Source organism: Pan troglodytes, chromosome 1 (assembly GCF_028858775.2).
Source record: "Pan troglodytes isolate AG18354 chromosome 1, NHGRI_mPanTro3-v2.0_pri, whole genome shotgun sequence".
In the NCBI taxonomy this organism is placed as follows: domain Eukaryota; kingdom Metazoa; phylum Chordata; class Mammalia; order Primates; family Hominidae; genus Pan; species Pan troglodytes.
In genome coordinates, this window is record NC_072398.2 from 172,179,433 (window position 1) to 172,199,682 (window position 20,250).

Genomic DNA, 20,250 nt, shown 5'->3' on the forward strand with positions numbered 1-20,250 from the left:
TGGGTAAGTCATTTAACTTCTTCGTTCCTCAATTTCCTATTTGTGAAATGGGATGCTCTTAATACCTCTCTCATACTGTAATTGTAGAATTAAATGAGTTAATAAGGGTCAAATGCTTAAGACAGTGCTGGCAAACAGTAAGAGTTGCAAACATCATCACTTGTGGAATTGCTAGATAATGGGGACCTCACCATCACCCTGTGACATAAAGTGTAATAAACTCCTTTTTCCAGGTGGGGAAACTGAAGAAAGTACACCTGCCTGGTATCCAGTTCTTAATTGGCCTAAACAGGATTCCTACCTAGGCCTAACTAACACTAATAACAAAACATAGCATTTAATTAGTTTTTTTTTTTTAATGTTCCAGGCCTTTACAGATAGGCACATATTTACTTCTCACAACAATTATATGAGGTAAGTGTCAGTAACTCACATTTTACAGATGCAGAAACTGAGACTGAGGTTAAGTAATATTCCCAAGGCCATATAGTCAGCAAATGTCAAGTGTGGGTTGTTTTGTTTGTTTTATATATTTTTTTCAACTTTTATTTTACTTTATTTTGAAACAGTGTCCAGCCCAGTGCCTAGGCTGGAGTGCAGTAGCAGGAACATGGCGGAGTGCAGTAGCAGGAACATGGCTCACTGCAGCCTCGACTTCCTAGGCTCAAGCAATCCTTCTGTCTCAGCCTCCTATGTAGCTGGGACCACAGGTGCACGCCACCATGCCTAGCTAATTTTTAAATTTTTTGTAGAGATGAGGTCTCACTTTGTTGCCCAGGTGGGTCTCAAACTCCTGGCCTCAAGCGATCCTCCCCCTTCTGTCTCCCAAAGTGCTGGAATTAAAAGAGTGAGCCACTGCACCCGTCTCAACTTTTATTTTATAATTGGGGGTACATGTGCAGGTTTGTTACAAAGGTATATTGTCTAATGCTGAGGTTTTGAGTATAATTGAGCTTGTCACTCAGATAGTGAGCATAGCACCCAAGAGGTAATTTTCCAGCCCTTGCTCTGCTCCCTCTCCCACTAACTCTAGTAGTCCTCAGTGTCTATCATGTCCACCTTTATGTCCATGTGTACCCATTGTTTAGTTCCTGCTTATAAGTGAGGATATGTGGTATTTGATTTTCTTTTCCTGATTAGTTCACTTAGGATAATGGCCTCCAGCTGCATCCATGTTGCTGCAAAGGACACGATTTCATTCTTTTTATGACTGCATAGTGTTCCATGGTGTGTATGAGCCATATTTTCTTTAACCAATCCACCATTGACAAGCACCTGGGTTGATTCCAAGTTTTTGCTATTGTGAATAGCACTTCGATGAACATAGGGATTCATGTGTCTTTCTGGAAGAACCACTTATTTTTCTTTCGGTACAGACCCAGTAATGGGATTGCTGAGTGGAAAGGTAGTTCAACTCTGGATACTTTTAGAAAACCCAGGCCAGAGAACCTGACTGTCCCCTACGTGGAAGAAAAGGGCCAGGTCTCTGGAACCTGAAATTCAGCTAGCTGAGCTGCAGATCTGGCTGGCGTTCCTGTGGCCAGGACTTGGACCTGAGGACTGTACGAGGATTGAGGATTGAGGCTGGGTCTCTGGGGCCGCCTGGGGCTCTGGGGCCGCCGGTGGGTTAGCGGGCCTGGAACAGGGGTGTGGCCCGCAGAGCCAGTTTACAACGGCCGGCAGGACCGCAGGGAGGAGCAAAAGCAGGAAGTGCCGCGCGCGCTCGCACCGAGGGAACCCCGGCGGCGCCCCGCCTTTGCCGGCGTCTGGGCTGTGTGCCCGCCGCCCTCCCCGGCCGCTCGCCCGCGAGTCCCTTTCGCTTTTAACCCCAGCCGCGCTGATTGCTTGCGATTACTCAGAATCGCCCCCACTTGGCTGGCTGAGCGACAAAAAGCAGCAGTAGCTGTCCGAGGAAAGCTCTTCGCAAACCGGCGCCCCCACCCAGCGGAAACACTCCAAGCCGGAGCCCAGAAATCTCAGTCTTCTCCCAACCCCGGCTCTGCCTCCCTCTCTCAATGGGACTCGTCCGGGTCTCAGTTTGCCCATCTGTGCACACGGTTTGAAGAATTTCTGCACAATCGAGAAAAAAAGGTGTGGAAACAGCCGAAAATAATTTTGATCCGAAATAACTTTGAGAGTTTTATAGTCTAATCGATTATTGTTTTAATAAGGATCTGTATTTTTTCATGCAAAAAGGAGTATAACTGTCACCCAGGAAAATTCGCCTGTGGTTGGAGTTGCCCTGTGCGACACGCCCAGGGAAGCGCTGGAATGTCCCTTTCCGCTCCCATCTGTCTGTTAACCTGTAACCCGTTGTGCATGTATTTGATTCTTCCCGGTTAGAAGTTTTACAATCTCGGTGACGATAGGTGGGTTGGGGACAGACTGGGTTTTGCAGCCAGACATTGGGTTACAATATCTTGCTGTACCATTTTTTTGCCTGTGGGACCTTGGTCAAGCCATTTAAACGTGCCGAGCCTCAGCCTCCCTTCTATAAAATGGGAAGAAGGAATCTCCTGCAGGGTTTCTGGGAAGAGTCGGGCTGCTGTCTCTCTAGGGCCTACCATGTTCTGAGTGATCAGTGGAGAAGGGTGCTCATGGGTGGGGACTCCGACGGTCTGAGCCTGGATTTCTTCCACCTGCTCCTCCTTTTGGCCCCGTGGCTCCCCGGCCCTGCGCGAGGGCTGGGGCGTGGCGGGCTCCGAGCCTCCCGAGGCCTGCGTAGCGGCGGTAGCACCAGTTCCCGCCTCCCCCGCGGCCCGGCGCTGCGGGCGGGACCTGCGGCGACCTGTGGGCGGAAGTCTGTGGCTTTATTTACACAGAGGGCAGCCTGCGGAGGCTAGCCTTGTAAGGACGAATCGCTGGCGGGCCTGTGCGGGAGGCCAGGAAAGGCGGCCTTCGCCTGATAGGAATCTGTGAATAAATAAATACGTGAATGGAAGAATGCATTGAAATTCCCTCCTAGGATCACAGAAACGCGTTCCAAAGGCAGCCTCAGAATCCGCCCACTCGCCCCCATCCCATTTGAGGATCAAATGATTCAAATGAGTTATTGCCAGGCCAGGCCTCCTGCCTCCCAGACCCCGCCGTCCTGGGGCTGCCTTTGGGGCGCGACTTCAGCGCTAGGAGTGAGATCTTGGGGCTAAACAAAGGGAAAGGGAACCCCGCTTTGCTGAGCACCTGCCATGTGCTAGGCACCTTTCCTATGTCACTTCATTGACTTTCATTCCCACGACGCTTTGGGGTAGGCACCGTCTTCCCACTTTCGTCTGGGAAAACTCTGGGTCAGATAGAAGTCACTCGCCCAAGAACAAAAGCGTGTGGGTGGAACAGCTTGGATTCAAATACAAGTCTGTCCTGAGCGCCTTTCACGCCACCGCGGGGCCCGGAGGAGGCGCAGCGGCCAGGAAGAGAAAGCGCGCTGGCGAGGACAGGGGAGCGGCGCGACTGCCCAGCTGCGTTTCCGGGTACCACCCCTTCCCCCGGTGTCCTTCGCTTGCCCGCTGGATCGCCAAAGCCTCTTCCAGCTCCACCCGTCAACTCATTCGCCGCCGCCCGGCCCGCTCACTCTCCTGATTTAGCAGCCAGAAGCCCCACGCCCGGTGACCACCAACCCAGAGCCCCTGGTCATGTCATAGCCAAAACCAATGTAGTCCTGGAGGACTTACAGGTGCACCCAGGGTGCGTATTTTTCCTGCCTCCACCTGAGTCCCGGCTCTGCATCCGGTCCTGGAGCAAAGGAAACTAACTGGTCTAGGTGCCTCTTTTCCCGGCAGGGCCCCACCCACGCCCACCCTGCCGAGGCCCCAAACAGGTTTCTTCACTTTCCCTGGCCCAGCTCCTGACCGGGGGCAGGAAGGAAGCCGGTTGCTTAATGTGCTGGAGGCTAGTTTTGGTTCTCAGGCCACCTATTGACCAGCCAATCAGTCAGGTGGGCCCAGCTCAAGCCACCCTGCAGGTACAGTGACTTGAGCACCTAGGACCACTCAACAAATCCTTAGGGGTCCTCACGCAACACAACACGTGGGCTCTGTGTGCAGCCTGTGAGCGCCAGATCCCTTGGGAAAAATGAGCTGGATGAAGCCGGCCACCCCAGCCCTCTGGGTCCATCCTGCAGGCTTGCCCCAGGGCAACACACTGACCTCTTGCTGGGCCTCCATCACACATGCATCCACTGACCTTGGAAGACTTTCCAGAAGCCCCAGCTCCTTTGCTTTTAGACCTCTTGGCCAAGAGGACAGCATGGGCAGAAAATTCAGACAATGACAGGAGGAATTTATTCACAAATATTTACTGAGTGCCAGCCATTGTACTAGACCCTGGGGATACCAACACAAACCAGACAGTCCCTTCCCCCACCTGTCTCCATCTAGTGAGGAGTCAGGTAACAGGTCATTTTAAAAGGATGCCATGAGCCATTTCCCAGAGTGCATCTGGAAGAAGACCCTGAGTTGGTGGGGTGAGGAGTAGGGAGGCATCTGGAAAGACTCTCAGACTTCAAACACTGCCCCTTTCCTTCCTTCTTCCATCTTTCTACACTCATTTCTGGAGTACTGCATCAAGCTAAGAGCTCAGGGAGCAGGAGGTGGTTTTCAAGGGAGAACAAATCATGGTGTCACAGTGTTGTGGTTAAAATGCCAGTGCTCCAGCTCCAGCTACTTATTCTGTGCCTGTGGGTGATTCACATAATCTCTCTGACCCTTGGTTTTGCTATCTGTATAATAGGGATAATTGATAATATCTACTTCACAGAACAAGGCCCAGCCCAGGGTAGCCATTAATTAATGTAGTCTTATATTATTTTGTGGTGGTTCACACTTTTCTGTTTCTTACAACAACCCCATGTGGCTGACAGCACAGGTAACCTTATACCCATTTTACAGATGAGGAAGCCAACCCAGACAAATTAACGCAATGGTCCATGTCTGGTACATTTTCAAGATCAGGATCCTGGGGAGGGGTGGCCTCCTGAAATAGGGGGATATTATGACCTTCACCTGCCCTCCCTGAAACCCCAGATGACTGGTTGAGGCTGAACTGTCTGGGGAACTTCCTCTGACCTAAATCCTGTCGGCTATACCCAAACACCAGCCAGAAGATACAAACAGCCACACCCTCACCTTTTTTGCCCCAACTTGTGCTTCATGCCAGGGGATTTCTCTTTCAGGAACTACATTTAAAAAGGGGGGAATTATATGATAATTGGACACCTACTATGTGGCAGACATTACACAAGGCATGCTTGTGTGGGTTATTTTATCTCATGTGAGCCATGTTATGTGGACAGGGAAAAGAGGAGGATGATGGAGGAGGAGGAAAGAATCGACTTGTTCCAACTGCTCTCCATAATAAAACTTCATTCAAGTGCATAGAACCCTGAGTGTTCTTTCTAACATGCAAATGTGATCATACTCCAACTCTCTTGCTTAAAATCTCCCAGTAGCCTCCCTCTGTGTTCACAACAAAGTTGACACTGCACAGACATGCTCAGCTAGCCACATCGTCATATCCACTGTGCGCTCTGACCTCCTGGCCTTTGCACATGCAGTTTCTTCTTCCTGGAATGCCCTTTCCAGCTCCCCACTTCCTTTCTTACTTTTACTTGGTTAAATCCTATTCATCCTTCAGCCCTCAGCTTTAAATGTTGCTTCCTCTAGGAAGCCTCCTTGTCCACTCAGACAAGGCCCCTGCTACATACCATGCTCTATACATACTATTCTGTGTTGTATCTGTTTAATAGTGTCCCACTAGGTAATGAGCTCCTTAGGGTCAGGAACTATGTCCTCTTCCTGTGTCCTCAGCACTAAGCATATTATGACTCCTAATAGGTATTCAATAAATGTTTAATAGATGGATGAGAAGAGGTTGAGCATAAAAATTATCCCCATTTAACAGAAGAGAAAACCAATCCCAAAGAGAGGGAAAAATGCCTATCTAAGCTGGTTAATGAATGAGTTACGCCTCTGTAAATCCGCTCAGCATTGTTTCACTATTTCGTTTATAATGAAGATCATGCAAACTTGTAAGTTCTGATCTAAATTGTTCTTATCACTATCTTTCAACATTGCACAGAAATAGGACCTGGGTCCTAATAATGTAATAATTATAAATACTGATTATCAGGTCTATAGTTAGTCCTGGGTCCTGATTTTAGGTGTCCGAGACACATTATACCTCATGACATCTTTCAGATGCCACCACTGTGATGTCTCTTCAACAGATGAGAAAGCTGATTCAGAGAGATTAAGTGATTTATCCAAGGATCCACAGCCTTCAAACCCAAGTGCTCTCCAACTCCTAAGCCCAGGTTCTTCCCACCTCCCCATCCAGCCTCCTGACATGGCTTGGAGCCAACTCTTTTGTGACCTCACATCCCATCCAGGCCTCAGTTACCCCTCTGACAGGATACAGATGAGACCCCACAATCTCTACGGGTCCTCTGGGCTTAGCCCAAATGTCATACAAACACTGGCATTTTTCCCTGGCCACTTTTCCCTTCCCCCCTTCAGTTCCAGCATCTGCATGGGCTCCACCTCTGGGGAAAAGACCTGGCAAGTGAAGCCATCGTTGTTCCCAGTAAGTGGCCACCTTGAGAACCAGGCAGGTAGGGGCAGATCCTCCCATCCACAGGTGTCTCAACAAACAAACTATTTAGCAATTACATACACCCTTTGCCAGAGCTCCCACAGTCTTTCTGGACTCCAAAGAACTGCTCCTAACTCTAGGGTCACTGCAAGAGCTTCCTTCAGGTGCTTGTATTGATTTATTCATTTAACAAATATTTGAGCACCTATTACACATTCCTGACATTGTTCTTTTAACTAACGACATTCCCCTTGGAGCCCTGAAACTTCTTCAACTATCTGAGATGAGGAAGTTCTTCCAAACAGTCTTATACTAGACTAGAAGTTCCATGAGGGCAGGGGCTACGTCTGTTTTGTTTGTTATTCTATCCCTTACCTAGCACTGTGGCTGACATGTGGTAGGTCCTCATTAAATATTTATTAAATGACTGAACAGGTAACTATTAAATGATCCATTTATCTCCTAAAAGTTGCATCTAATCCTCTACTTTGAGAAAACAGTCATGGCATTATGGCATTTAAAATCAAAAGTGACCATTGAGGGAAAAAAAAAAAAAAGAAAGAAAGCTACCCTCATTCCCCCATTTTATAGAAAGGAAGCCCCAGAAAGAAGAGATACTGAGTTCAGGGCAGAGTCTGGAGTACACCTCAGGCCTCTTGACTTTGGCCTAAGCACCTTCTCTGAGTTCGGACATCACTCCAAAACCCTAAACATATTCTCATCTCATTCTCACAGCAGCCATCTGGGGCAGGGGAAGAGGAAGGGAAGCATTCCCTTTGCCAAATGGCAGAAGGGAAAATTGAGACTCAGAGATGTGAAGTGGAGTGGCTTCCCAACCCCAGGTCACACAACCAAGCATCTCAGGATTTCTCCTCGTTAACAAATGCCCATTCCACCCATCTCCCTCCCCACTGCTCGCTGCTTTCACAAGCCTTAAAAGAGATGTGAAAGGACAAGCCCTAGAATTGCAAAGACCTTCCTCTTTGTTATTCATTCCGCTTCTGGGAGGTTTGGTTAATCCATCCGCCCAGTGCAAAAAATGAAGTCCATCCAGACACTCATAATTGCTATATATTCTTGAAGGGGGCTGGTGGCCCAAACACTTATCTCCAAGGCCAAATGTTCTCCAGTGACACCAAGAACATCTTTTCCCTTCTATGATGGCACTAGGTGAGCAGGGACCAGGGGTCTTTGGGAGACTATTAGGCCTATCTCAAACCTCAGAAGGGCCTCTAGACTCCATACACACCAGGTCTGTCTGACTACAGGCTCATCCAGGCCACAGGTCCCTGCCTTCCTTATCATGGCTGTGCCACCTCAGCAGCCTTATACTATAGTGATGGGTATGGGGGAGTGAGAGATATCTTGAAAGAGGCCAGGTACCTTAGGAAAAGAAGAAGAAAAAGGGCCAAACGAAAGCAAGAGTAGCAATTGTACCCTCCGGACAATGACACATGAGTAACCTGGAGTGGAGATTTTTACCTCTGGGGCAAAGAATCTTAGTTGCTCAGGAATGAAAAGATAATGCCTTTCTTTTTCTAAAAGAGGAGAGGAAGGATCAGTATGCTGTCATCCTATCTCATGATTAGAGATAATTTACAACTATATTAAAAGACAGAATGTCCCACCAATAACTTTAAAATGCCAGTGTGGATTGCTGTTGAACAGCACAGGGCAGGAACCCCAGTGCTGCTCCACACCAGCTGAACAATCTTGAACAAATCGCCTGAACTTCCTGAATCTGTCTCCTGGGCTGAACAGTGGCATTAATGGGCAAGGGTTTGTGAGAATTAAATGATGTCACATATGTAAAGCACCAAGCACCATGCCTGGCACACAGGAGGTGCTAAACAAATATTGCTTTTTCTTTTTTTTCAAGAATTGGGAATGAATTATGCTTTGGAAATCAAATAGTCATGGAAAAACCTAGGGGCCCCCCAGTAAAGTAAAGTTTCACCAGGGCTTAACAGACCCATTTCCCAATAGTTTGTTCAAGGACAAGCCCTCACACCGTGTGACTAGCCTCCCACACATTGGGTCTGTATGCTTCCTTTCCTGTTCTCCTTGAGCCAGGCCTCACCAGCAAAAATGCATCTAGCCACTCAAAACGCCCTCATTACAACTCACCCAGCAGGATTCCCACATGCCTGTTGGCATGTGCACACATATACTAAAAATGCATGCAATGTGATGCAGCCTGATAAAGCGCGTGGCTCCCTTCCACATACGTTCAACGAACGGTATAGCAGAGTGGAAAGAGCAGGATTTGTGGGACTGGATGGGTGTGGGTTCAAAGCTATTTCCTTCTTTTAACAGTGGTGTGATCTTGAGCAAATCTGTAAATCTTGGTCCCCTTCCTCCAAAAGATGGTAATTATAATACTTAGCTTTTAGTGTTGTTCTGAGGATCAAATAAAACAATGTGTATAAAATAATGGTCTGATATGCTATAGGTGCTTAAAAATATTTATTGCATAAAATGCCAAGAATTTGAAATGAGAGGAGAGAAGGGAGAGCCTAGCACTGAGCTCACCTTCTGCAGGTGTTTTACCCAGTGAAGTGGTCTCTTCTGTTTCCAGCCTCCTTTGGGGCTATTTGCTTCTGACACTAAGACTTTGACCTTAGCTGGTCTTGCCCTGCTATTAGGCTGTTTTTTTGTTTTTGTTTTTGTTTTTTTATTTGAGACGTAGTCTCACTCTCTTGCCCAGGCTGGAGTGCAGTGGCCAGATCTCGGCTCACTGCAAGCTCTGCCTCCCGGGTTCACGCCATTCTCCTGCCTCAGCCTCCCGAGTAGCTGGGACTACAGGTGCCTGCCACCACGCCTGGCTAACTTTTTTTTGTATTTTTAGTAGAGACGGGGTTTCACCGTGTTAGCCAGGATGGTCTTGATCTCCTGACCTCGTGATCCGCCCGCCTCGGCCTCTCAAGTGCTGGGATTACAGGCGTGAGCCACCGCGCCCGGCCTAGGCTGTTTTCATTTTGCCTCAACAGTCTTGACATCACACTGAAAGTGAATGGCATGTTTCCCATCTACATCCCCCCACCTCCATCCCAAATGCCTAGTGCACAGCTGGGGACAGCAGGGACCCTCAAGGAAGACGAAGGGACTTCTTTTCACCTCGAAGCTCTTTTCATGCCCTCATTCCTGCCCTCCTTCCCCTGCCTCTTTGGACCTGGTTGGGTGAGATGGCCAGCAATGAGCAGGAAGAGTAGGGACAGAGAAGGGTATAGGAGAGCCACTCCAGAGGTGGCTGGCATTTTGAAATGGAAAACAAAACCAAAAAAAAAAAGCATTACAAAAAGAGAAACTCCCTCACCTCCTTCCCTCCTCATTCATCTGTCAAAATGTCATATAAAGAAGGAAGAAGATAAAGTGAAGCAGTCCATATCTGAGACAGATTGGAATTTGAGAATTATATGGGCAACTATTTTGCATAATGCAGAGAGCTTTTTACCAGCTTTGTCCTATTTTACCTGCACACCATCTTAGTGAAGAAGACATAGCTAGTCCACTCTCAGTAGTGAAACTGAGGATAAGGAAAGTGTAGCCATTTGCCTGAGATCATACAAAAAGGAAATACCAGATATAGAGCTCAAAACTGAGCCTTTCTACCCTAGATCCCATATTCTTTCTGTTATGAAAGCCATTTCTCCACAGGACAAAGAAGAGAAATTCCAAATGATTAGGCCATCTCTCCTCTATTCTGCCTGTACTCTGACAACCTATACATCTGGAAAACCTAAGCAGTATATACACAGGGCTATTCACTTTGTAATCATTCATCAAAATACACCCTTACGACTTGTATGCATTTCTGTATATATGTTATGCTTCTTTTTTAAAAAAAAGGATCAAATAAAATTCTATTAGAAAATCACTTTTCTCAAAAGACCTTCTCCAATTTTTATTTTTAACATACAGATCTAGTCATGTCACTCCCCTCCCTACAGTCTTTCTACGGCTCTCCATAGCTTTCTGTGGTTTTCAGCATCCCATTCAATCTGATCCCTTGTGCACCTCTCCAGCCCCCTACGTAGTGCAGAACCTATACAGGCCAGCCTGTCTTTCCTCCATTCCTTCTTCCTAGAACCATTCCCGCTTGGGCCTGGCCAGCTCCTACTCCCTCAACCTTTAGGCCTTGGAAGGGATAATACTTCCTGCAGAAAGCCCTCTCTGAACACCAGCCCCGAGGGTTGTAACTCAGACCTGCTAATGCCCATCGCATCAGGGGTCTACTTCTACCACAGCTCCTACCATGCTCAACAATAAATGCCTGCTTCTCTGTTCATTGAAGCAGTCTGTGAACTCCTTGAAGGCAGAGACTGTGCTTCCTCATTTCTATCTCCAGCACCCAGCATAGCAGGGGCTCAGTGAACGTTTCTGGATCAAAAAATTAATGGATCAACCCCCCACTAACCACCTTCAAATAAGATTTGTCTTACAAACTCTACTTGAAACTTTTTTTGTTCATCTGTGTGTGCTCTTCCTTTCCCTAATCTGAAATTCCTGGAGGCCACTGTAGCTGGGTTAAATTGGGACCCCAACAAAAGATGTCAAAACCCTAAACCCCAAACCCCAACACTTATGAATGTGAACTTATTTAGAAATAGGGTCCTTGCAGATGTAATTAAGTTAAGGATCTCAAGATGAAAACATTTTGAATTTAGGGTAGACCCTAAATCCAATGATTGGTTTCCTTATTAGAGAAAGGAGAGGGAGATTTGAGACACAGAGACACACAGTAGGGAAGATCATGTGAAGACAGAGGCACGGAATGGAGGTGTGCTTCCACAAGCCAAGCAACACCAGGAGTCGCCAGAAGCTGCAAAAGGCAGAGAGTGGATTCTTCCTTAGGGCCCTTGGAGGGAGCGTGGCCCTGCCAACATTTTGATTTCAAATGCTTTGCCCTCTAGAACTGTGAGCGAATACATTTCTGTGGCTTTAAGCTACAAAGCTTGTGGTCATTTGTTACAGCAGCCACAGGGCACCAATAGCAGCAGAAACTATGCCTCTCGCTGGCTTGATGCTCCACCCACCCCTGAATCTTACACCTTGCTGTACGCATAGTAGGGCCTCCATAAAAGCCCTTGTGAGAGACTGATTAGGAACGGCCTTGTCATGAGCCATCCTCTGTTTTCAGCTGGGTTGCCTATCCTAATGGTTAACCAAAGCCAAAGAAAGTTCATGAAGACAGCACAGTCAGGTGCATCAGTTAGCATGGCCGGTGACTAGCATCTATTGAGTGCTCACCCTAGGCTAGACATTCTACCCATGCTGTCTCACTTAGGCATCTTTCATTCAACACATGTTATTGAGCGCCTGTTTTCAAGTAGGTCTATTCTACAAAAGAGGAAACTGAAGCTCAGGGAGGTGGGGTAACATGCTTGAGATCTCACAGTAAACAGGTGGTGGTGTCAGGACTGGAACTTTGGACTCCGGATGTTATTTTTCACTTTTCTAAGCTACCACAGTTTACGACATGAACAGAATTAAGACAGAGAACATGAAGGGAAGGGAGAAAAAGGGTGGAGAAGAGTGATTCAGTGCTGGCAGACATTGTGCTTTTGTTTTCATAGTCTGGGAGCAATTAGGTAGCACACCTCTGACTTTCAATTTGTTGTGGTGGGGCTAAATTTAAACCTTGAGTCATCTTTATCCGTAATCGATATGTATCTATATGAGCAAAATTAATCATATTGTAAAGCTGCCATGGGAATTCTAGACAACATCACAACTATGGTACAAACCACAAGCATGAAAGCCAGGCACGCCATTGCCGCAGACGAAACAGCGTCGGTCCCAAAGGTATGTGTGTGAAGGGCCCCTGAGCAGCCACCTAATTCTCCTCATCGCCCTGGTCTGGTTAAGATAAAAGTTGATCAGTGACCCATTCAGGCCCCAAATCACCTGGAGCGTCAGTGCAGGCTCTTCCGTGCCATTTCATAAAGGGGACACACACATTCACAAAATCCAGCAAATATTTATTGAGCACTTACTGTGCTCCAGGTTCTGGGGACACAGTAGAAAACAAAACCAAGTCTGCTCTTATAGAGGTCACGTGCTGCTCAGGGGAGAGAGAAAATAAATAAGTAAATGAATAAGTGTCTAATATGCCACTGATAAGTGAAAAGAGGAAAACTAAAACGGAGGACTGGGAGTGTTTGGGTTTTTTTTTTTTTAATATTAAGTCATCAGGGAAGGCCTTTCTGATATGGTGCCATGTGGGCAGAGGCCTAAGGAAGTGAGAGGATGAAGCCTACAGATATCTGGAGGAAGAGAGAACTATATATGTGTGTGTGTGTGTGTGTGTATATATGTGTGTGTGTATGTGTGTGTTTGTGTGTGTATATATATATACACACAGACAGATGTATATATTTATAAAAGACCCAAAGCAAGAATGTGCTTGAATGTTCCAGTAACAGCCAGAAGGCCTTTGAGGCTGGAGCAGACTGAGCTAAGAGGGAGGTCAGAGAGTGCCAGAAGACAGGTCACACAGAGCCTTGCAGGCCATGGTGATGAGAAGCCACCGAAGGGAGTGGCACAGAGGAGCAGCAAGGTCTGGTTCAGGTTACAGAAGGACTGCCCTGCATGGAGAATGAAACAACAGGGACAGATAGAGGCAAGGAGACAAGTTAGAAAGCTGCTGCCACAATCCAGGAGACAATGGCTGGTGACCTGGACAGAGGGCATCAATCACAGTAGATAGAAGCTGACCAAAAAGGTAAAAGAAAGGAAAGTGTTATGAAAAGGGAGAAGGAAAATAGTGGAGAGAGGGAAAAATGGAGTATGAGAGAAAAGAATGTATTTTACATATCAAACAAGAGCTGAGTCACCAATTATTAAATGTAAGACCCTAGGATGGGAATAAGGGGAAAAAGAACCAACCTTCGCTGGATCCCTCCTGTGTGTTACTGCTGCACCAGGTCTCATGGGTCCCACCTTGTGGTATCGCAATCATTTTAGGTAGAAATCAGGAGCCTTGATTGTGTAAATGAGGAATCTGAGGTCCAGAAAAGGTATATAGTTTCTGTAAGGTCAGACAGCCAATATGGGAGTGCTGGAATCAGAATCGAGTATCTAAGTCCAAAGCCTGCTCCTTCCAAACCTCATTCTGGCTGAGTGCAGAAAAGTGTATAGACATAGTTCCTGTCTCAAAAGCCTCCGTGGCATAGAAGAACCTCATGAGATGAGAACTGTTATCATCCCTATTTCTAGAAATGAAAAAACTGATGCCCAGAGAGGTTAAGTGACCTGCCCAAGTCATAGCAGCTGGTAAGTGACCGAGCCAAGATTCAAACAAACAAAAAAAAAGATTCAAACCCTGGCCTAGCTTCATATATCTTAACTACTACCCTGTATCATCATATGATGTAGTTGTTCTGAGCTTTAGTATACAAGCTAAACTTTATTTAAACTTTATTTATAGACAAATGGCAGGTATAAAAGGAACCAAGTCATCTAAGTCCACTACTACTCTAAGTCTTCCTGAAGAATACACACACACACACACACACACGCACCACACATTTATTGACATATATACCTACACATATAGATATGGGCACACCCTTAAAGTACATGAATACACAACATTCCAAAGTCAATTACTTCCTAAATTATCGTCTGTTATCTGAGTCTCTGAAAATTAAGTCATTTACCCAATTATGATGAATTGCAAAAGCCATCTTGTCCATTCCCAACAAGTAGACAGAGGTGGTCTTGAAATTACTTATTTAAAAATCAACTGGAAAACTGTTAATTTCTTTCAGAAACTAAGGGAAGGAGTGGAGGTCGGAAGGCTGACATCTCAAATATTCATCCTTTACCAATAGAGAACTCCACAAAACACCAGCTCCTAATGCCTTGCTTGTTCTCTGGAAATACAGACTCGGCCTCACTATAATTCAGTTCTAAACATTAGAAAGACACTGTCTTCTGTTACGAGATGCTGTTGTGTAGATAAATTTGTGAAGACTAAATGTGTCCACTGATAGTCCTGAGTTCTAAGCCTGTTCCCACCTGCTCCTAGCTTGCTATGTGACCCCAACATGGTGACTGTGTACTCTCATAAACAAAATAAGAATAATATAATTCCTATTTCTTGAGCAATCATGAGGATTATAAAAGATCCCTTAAATAAAATGTCAAGCACAGGGTTGATATTTAATAAATCTTCGGTTTCCCTCCCGATTCCAGTAAAAAGGCTGATAGAGGGCAAAGTTCATAGTCTTGACCTTTTCCCTACAGGGTAGAGAATCACTAACTCCCAACCAATAGAACCTGTAATTACTATCCTTGGACACCACAGGAAGGAGTTTTAAAAAAAAAGGCAGATGTTTTCATGCATAAAGACAGGCCCAGGCATCGTTACCACGTTGCTAGGTGTTGTTAAGCCACCCACCTAGCCACAGAGTGGGCAGCAATTAATGTAATTAGCACAGTGATGAGTGTCCTCCACAATGATAAACAGCTCAGCCCTGCAGAACTTGACAGACCTGCTGCTCCCCAGGCTCCTGACCCTGAACTTCCACGTGGGGAGTGATGTAGTGTAGTTTAGTGGAAAGAGGCCAGGTTCTGAGTCTCATGGAACCAGATATAAATCCTGTCTTTGCTAATATCTAGCTGTGTGACTGAGGGCAAATCACTTCATCTCTCTGGGCCTTAGTTTCCTCATCTGTCAATGGGGTTATTAATATTCTCACAGGGTTGTTATAGTTACCTTCATCATCATCATCATCATCATCATCATCATCATCATCATCACAGAAATTGCAAAGGGTGGAGAGCAGGAGCAGCCCATTTCTTTTTCTCTGGTTAAACTCAGAGGACAAACCTCTTATTTGATGGCTTTAGGGAAACAACTAGAGTTTGGGATAGAAAGAATATTGACACCCAGAAAAAAAGGAAGAGAAAACACTCCTTGATTTGATTAATTACTTATAATGTTATAAATAATTAACACAAGTGTTATCAGAAAAACTGCTGCTTACATAAAACAGAGGCAACACAGCAATCTGGTAGCTGGTAATACAAGCATGAAACTTGCTGCTAAACTTTGGATCTAGCGATTCCGTTTTGAAAATTAACACCCTCAAAAAAGAAGTAAAATAAGCCAAAGGTTATGATTTCTCTCATTCTCTCTCTCTCTCTCTCTCTCTCTGTGTGTGTGTGTATGTGTGTGTGTGTGAGATGAAGTTATTGATAATCATTAAGAATTCACTAATTCATCCAATTGGTAGTTGCTGAGTGCCTGTAGGTACCAGATAAAGACCTTGAGTGTGGACAAATACACAGACACACACACCATTAGGATTCATTGAAATGAAGGCTCTGAAAAAAGTCTGTAAAAGTAGAGGGAATCAAGGGAAGACAGGAACCAATAGGACTACTGCTAAGCAAAACTGAAGCACTGTTTCTGAGACTGACAAGGAAATCAGCCATATGGAGTCTTGGAAATGTGCATGTGAAACAGTGTTAAATGAAAACAAAGAAAAAAGAAAAACTGTCTCAGCACTCTGAGAATGTCAGAGCTAGAAAGAATCTCAGAGAACATTCAGTTCGGCAGTTCTCAATCCTTTTCATGAAGACCTTGTGGCAAGTGAGGCTCACACAGCCTAACAATTCAGGCAGAGATCAATTAAGTTCTGGGTAATAATAACAAAAATTCCAAGCCTATAGCTGTCACTCCACCATTTTCTCTTTCACCTGAGACAGCTTCAGTATACCAAGGAGTGAAGCTATTAGAGGAATAACCTTGAATCCACTCTAATTTGTTTAATAAAATAGGGCTCTGGAGTCCACACTGCATTGAAAGCCAGTGATCTGGCACAAGTCTTCAGCAGTGGAGAAGCTGAGGCCCCAGGTGACCTATCTCTCTGTCATACTAGCACATACATCTTGCTCAATTGGTATTTGTTGAATAAGTATCCGTGAATGAGCAGGCAAATGAGATGACGTGACCAAGGTTACCCAAATTGCATATAGCTGGTACCATATACTGAATAAAACTTAGGGATTGGAACCCAAATGCCCATCAATGATAAACTGCATAAAGAAAATGTGGCACATATACACCATGGAATACTATACAGCCATAAAAAATGAGTTCATGTCCTTTGCAGGGACATGGATGAAGCTGGAAGCCATCATTCTCAGCAAACTAACACAGGAACAGAAAATCAAACACCACATGTTCTCACTCATAAGTGGGAGTTCAACAGTGAGAACACATGGACACAGGGAGGGGAACATCACACTCCAGGGGCTGTTGTGGGGTGGCGGGCTAGGGGAGGGATAGCATTAGGAGAAATACCTAATGCATGTAGGGCTTAAGACCTAGATGATGGGTTGACAGGTGCAGCAAACCACCATGGCACAGGTATACCAATGTAACAAACCTGCACGTTCTGCACATGTATCCCAGAACTTAAAGTCAAAACAAACAAACAAGCCAAACCACCCTTAAGGATTGGGATTGAATTTAGACCAAAGTACCTAGAAATGTCTATTCTTATATTTCCTTTCTTAAATTTTCTCAAGCCTAACATAAGAAATGAAACAATGGCCTAGCCGACATAGTGGTGCAGAGTTCAGCAGGCAGGACAGAGGGGCTCATGGTAATAACCTGACATGAGTGCTAGAATCATCAAGATATGGGAGGCAACTGCCTGGTCTCCAGTATGCAAAAGCCCTAATGGAGGACTGCACATAGAGTGACACTTTAACTGGCAGTCAAGGAACAAAGATTCTTTTAATAAAACCGGCCAAGCACAGACCCCACAGGTCAAAGGCCTCAACACCTGATCATTGTTGGTGGCTTTTTCCTGCCTGTGACCATTCCCATCTCTCCTCCAACTGTAATGCCTCTCTTACACTACCCTCCTTCTGCCAGTTTCAGTGTTTATACCATTTATCTACATCCCCTCCTCAGAGAGGCCCTATCTGATCATTCTCTTTAAAAAGGTTCCCAATGTTATTCTTCAAAATCAGAGGATATTTAGAGATCTTCATGATCCATAGGCACAATCATTTGCCAACTCTTTGGTCAGATAATGTTTACATATTCAACTAGTTCCAGAGCTACACCCCAGGGAAAACATAGTTCTAAGTTATAGGCAAGTCCCACCCAGTTCTTTGCATTCATAACACACATTGCTTCTTGTGATTTTATATTGATTTGTTGACTTATTGTCTCTATATAGCAGTTATCATACTAGCAATTCCTGTTAATATTTATTGGGCATTTACTGTGTCAGGTACTAATCTAAGTACTTTACATATCAATTAATTTAACATTCACGATAACTCTCTGAAATAGGTTGTCATGAGCCTCATTTGACAGCAGAGAAAACTGATATCCAGAAAGGAATTTCACCAAGTTCATATAGTGAGTAAAGGAAAGGGTCAAGTATCAGACTGAGGAGATCTGGCTTCAGAGGTTAAGCTCTTAAACTACAGGCAATATGGAAGCACTGTGAAGACAGATTTCATGCCTTTTTGCTCACCACTTTATCCCTAGGACCTTGTCTAGCATCTGGCATGGAATAGGGGCTCAACAAATTGGAAGGAAGGGAAAGGAAGGGAAGGGAAGGGAAGGGAAGGGAAAGGGAGAAGAGAGGCAGGGAAGGAAGGATGGAAGGAGGAGTAAGGGAGGGAAGACAGGAAAGAAGGAAGGAAGAAGGAAGGGAGGAAGAAGGGAGAGAGAGAGGAAAGAAAAAGGGAAGGAAGGAACAAAGAAAGAGGATGGGAAAGAGGAAGGAAGAAAGGATGGGAGGAAGGAAGGGACAGAGGACAGGAAGGAAGGACAGGAGGAAGGAAGGAAAGAGTTTGGGAGAGAGGAAGGAGGAAAGGATAAGAGGAATGAAGGAAGGCAGAAAGGACAGGAATGAAGGAAGGGAAGGAGGACAGGAAAGAAGGAAGGCAAGGAAGGGAAATGAAGGAGGGCTGAGAAGGAGGCTGTTCTGTGAGCCCCATCATGTCCCTCTCCTGGATAAAGTAGGGTTGGGACCCACTGAGCAGTTCCCGTGTCACGTGGGACCAACAGAGATGCAGGAGATGGTACTGAATGAAACACTGTCCCTGTCCCAGTAGTGTCTCCATCCTGGCCTCATGGTGGTCCAGTGGATCTGATGCCCTCAATGAGGTCTGGAACCTCTTCAGTGGGTCCTGGATTTTTCTCAACTTACAAAAGGAAGTTCAACTGTAATGCAAACATTCTGCTCTGGGGCCTCTGTGCTGGGCCCTCAGAGCACATAGAGGAATATGACAGAGCCCTCTCTCAAGAAGCTCACAAGCTAGTTAAGAAAAGGAAATCTGAAACCAAGGAGGGGAGTGGATAGTAGCCTGGTCAGGCTGGAAAGGGAGGGAGGGACAGAGGGAGAGACTCATGTCTCTCACTGAATTCTATTATATCTCTGAGAGTCATTGCTTATTCTGCTCATGAAGCCTGCGATTCATTGAGAGCTACAACCCCTCATCTGCATCTGTGGACTGCTCTGCTATACATATGACCCTGTAACACATGTTACTGTAAAACAAGGCAAGACTGATAACTAGAGGAATGATAGCACAATAACATGCAAGCTGCTTGATTTTTCCCAGGATGTCAAAGATTTGTTGCACCAAGGAGCAGCAGCGAGGAGAAGGTACACTAGCATGGTTGAATACATTTGCCACAGAGAGATGGATAGTGGGAATACTGGACATGATGCCTTTACCCACCCCAGCCCCATCATGCTGGGCTGTTTGTCTACATGCTCCTTCTTGGAGGAGCTTTTAGCATGGTGCTTTCCCATCTTTGAACATTTGCCCTTGCCTACACAACTAAGCAGTCTCATCCCTTCCTTAAGCCTTCCATTAAGCAACCTTCACTAGTTTTAAAATACAGTCCTAAATTTGCTATAGCATATATGCATTTGTGTATCCATTTAGTTATTCAAAGTTTAACAGGTCTTCTTAGCTCTATTATTTTTATTAGGATAAATATCCTAATCTTAGCATTGTGGTCATAATATTGTACAGGTTTTTGTGGTCTACCCAACCCTATTTTTGCAAAAGTCCTGTTTTTTTTTACGTTCTTTATTATTATTATTATTATTATTATTATTATTATTATTATACTTTAAGTTTTAGGGTACATGTGCACAACGTGCACAATGTGCCACGTTGGTGTGCTGCACCCATTAACTCATCATTTAGCATTAGGTATATCTCCTGATGCCATCCCTCCCCTCTCCCCCTACCCCACAACAGTCCCTGGTGTGTGATGATCCCCTTCCTGTGTCCATGTCTTCTCATTGTTCAATTCCCACCTATGAGTGAGAACATGCAGTGTTTGGTTTTTTGTCCTTGCGATAGTTTGCTGAGAATGATGGTTTCCAGCTTCACCCATGTCCCTACAAAGGACATGAACTCATCATTTTTTATGGCTGCATAAAGTCCTGTTATTTTTAATGTACAATTCTGTAGAACACAAACTATTTCAGGAACCTGTATATAATGTTACAACAGAAATGCTTCTATCAGTTCACCAAAGCCTCTCCCATAAGCTATCATGGCATTCCTTACATAAGTTCTTTGAAGTAAATGTCAATCACCACATTCACTTTTCAGATGAGAAAACTGAGGCTCTGAGATATTAAATGACTTATTCAATGGAGATGA

General features: G+C 45.2%; 1 long non-coding RNA gene across 1 annotated transcript; it reads right to left on the reverse strand.

Annotated features, from left to right (window-relative positions):
• Positions 1-862: 862 nt before the first annotated feature.
• On the reverse strand, positions 863-19,687 carry LOC134809091 (uncharacterized). The gene is made up of 2 exons (XR_010153779.1): positions 3,181-19,687; positions 863-2,913 (listed from the first exon to the last, which is right to left on the reverse strand). It is a non-coding gene; the product is annotated as an uncharacterized LOC134809091 (long non-coding RNA).
• Between the last annotated feature and the right edge of the window lie 563 nt (positions 19,688-20,250).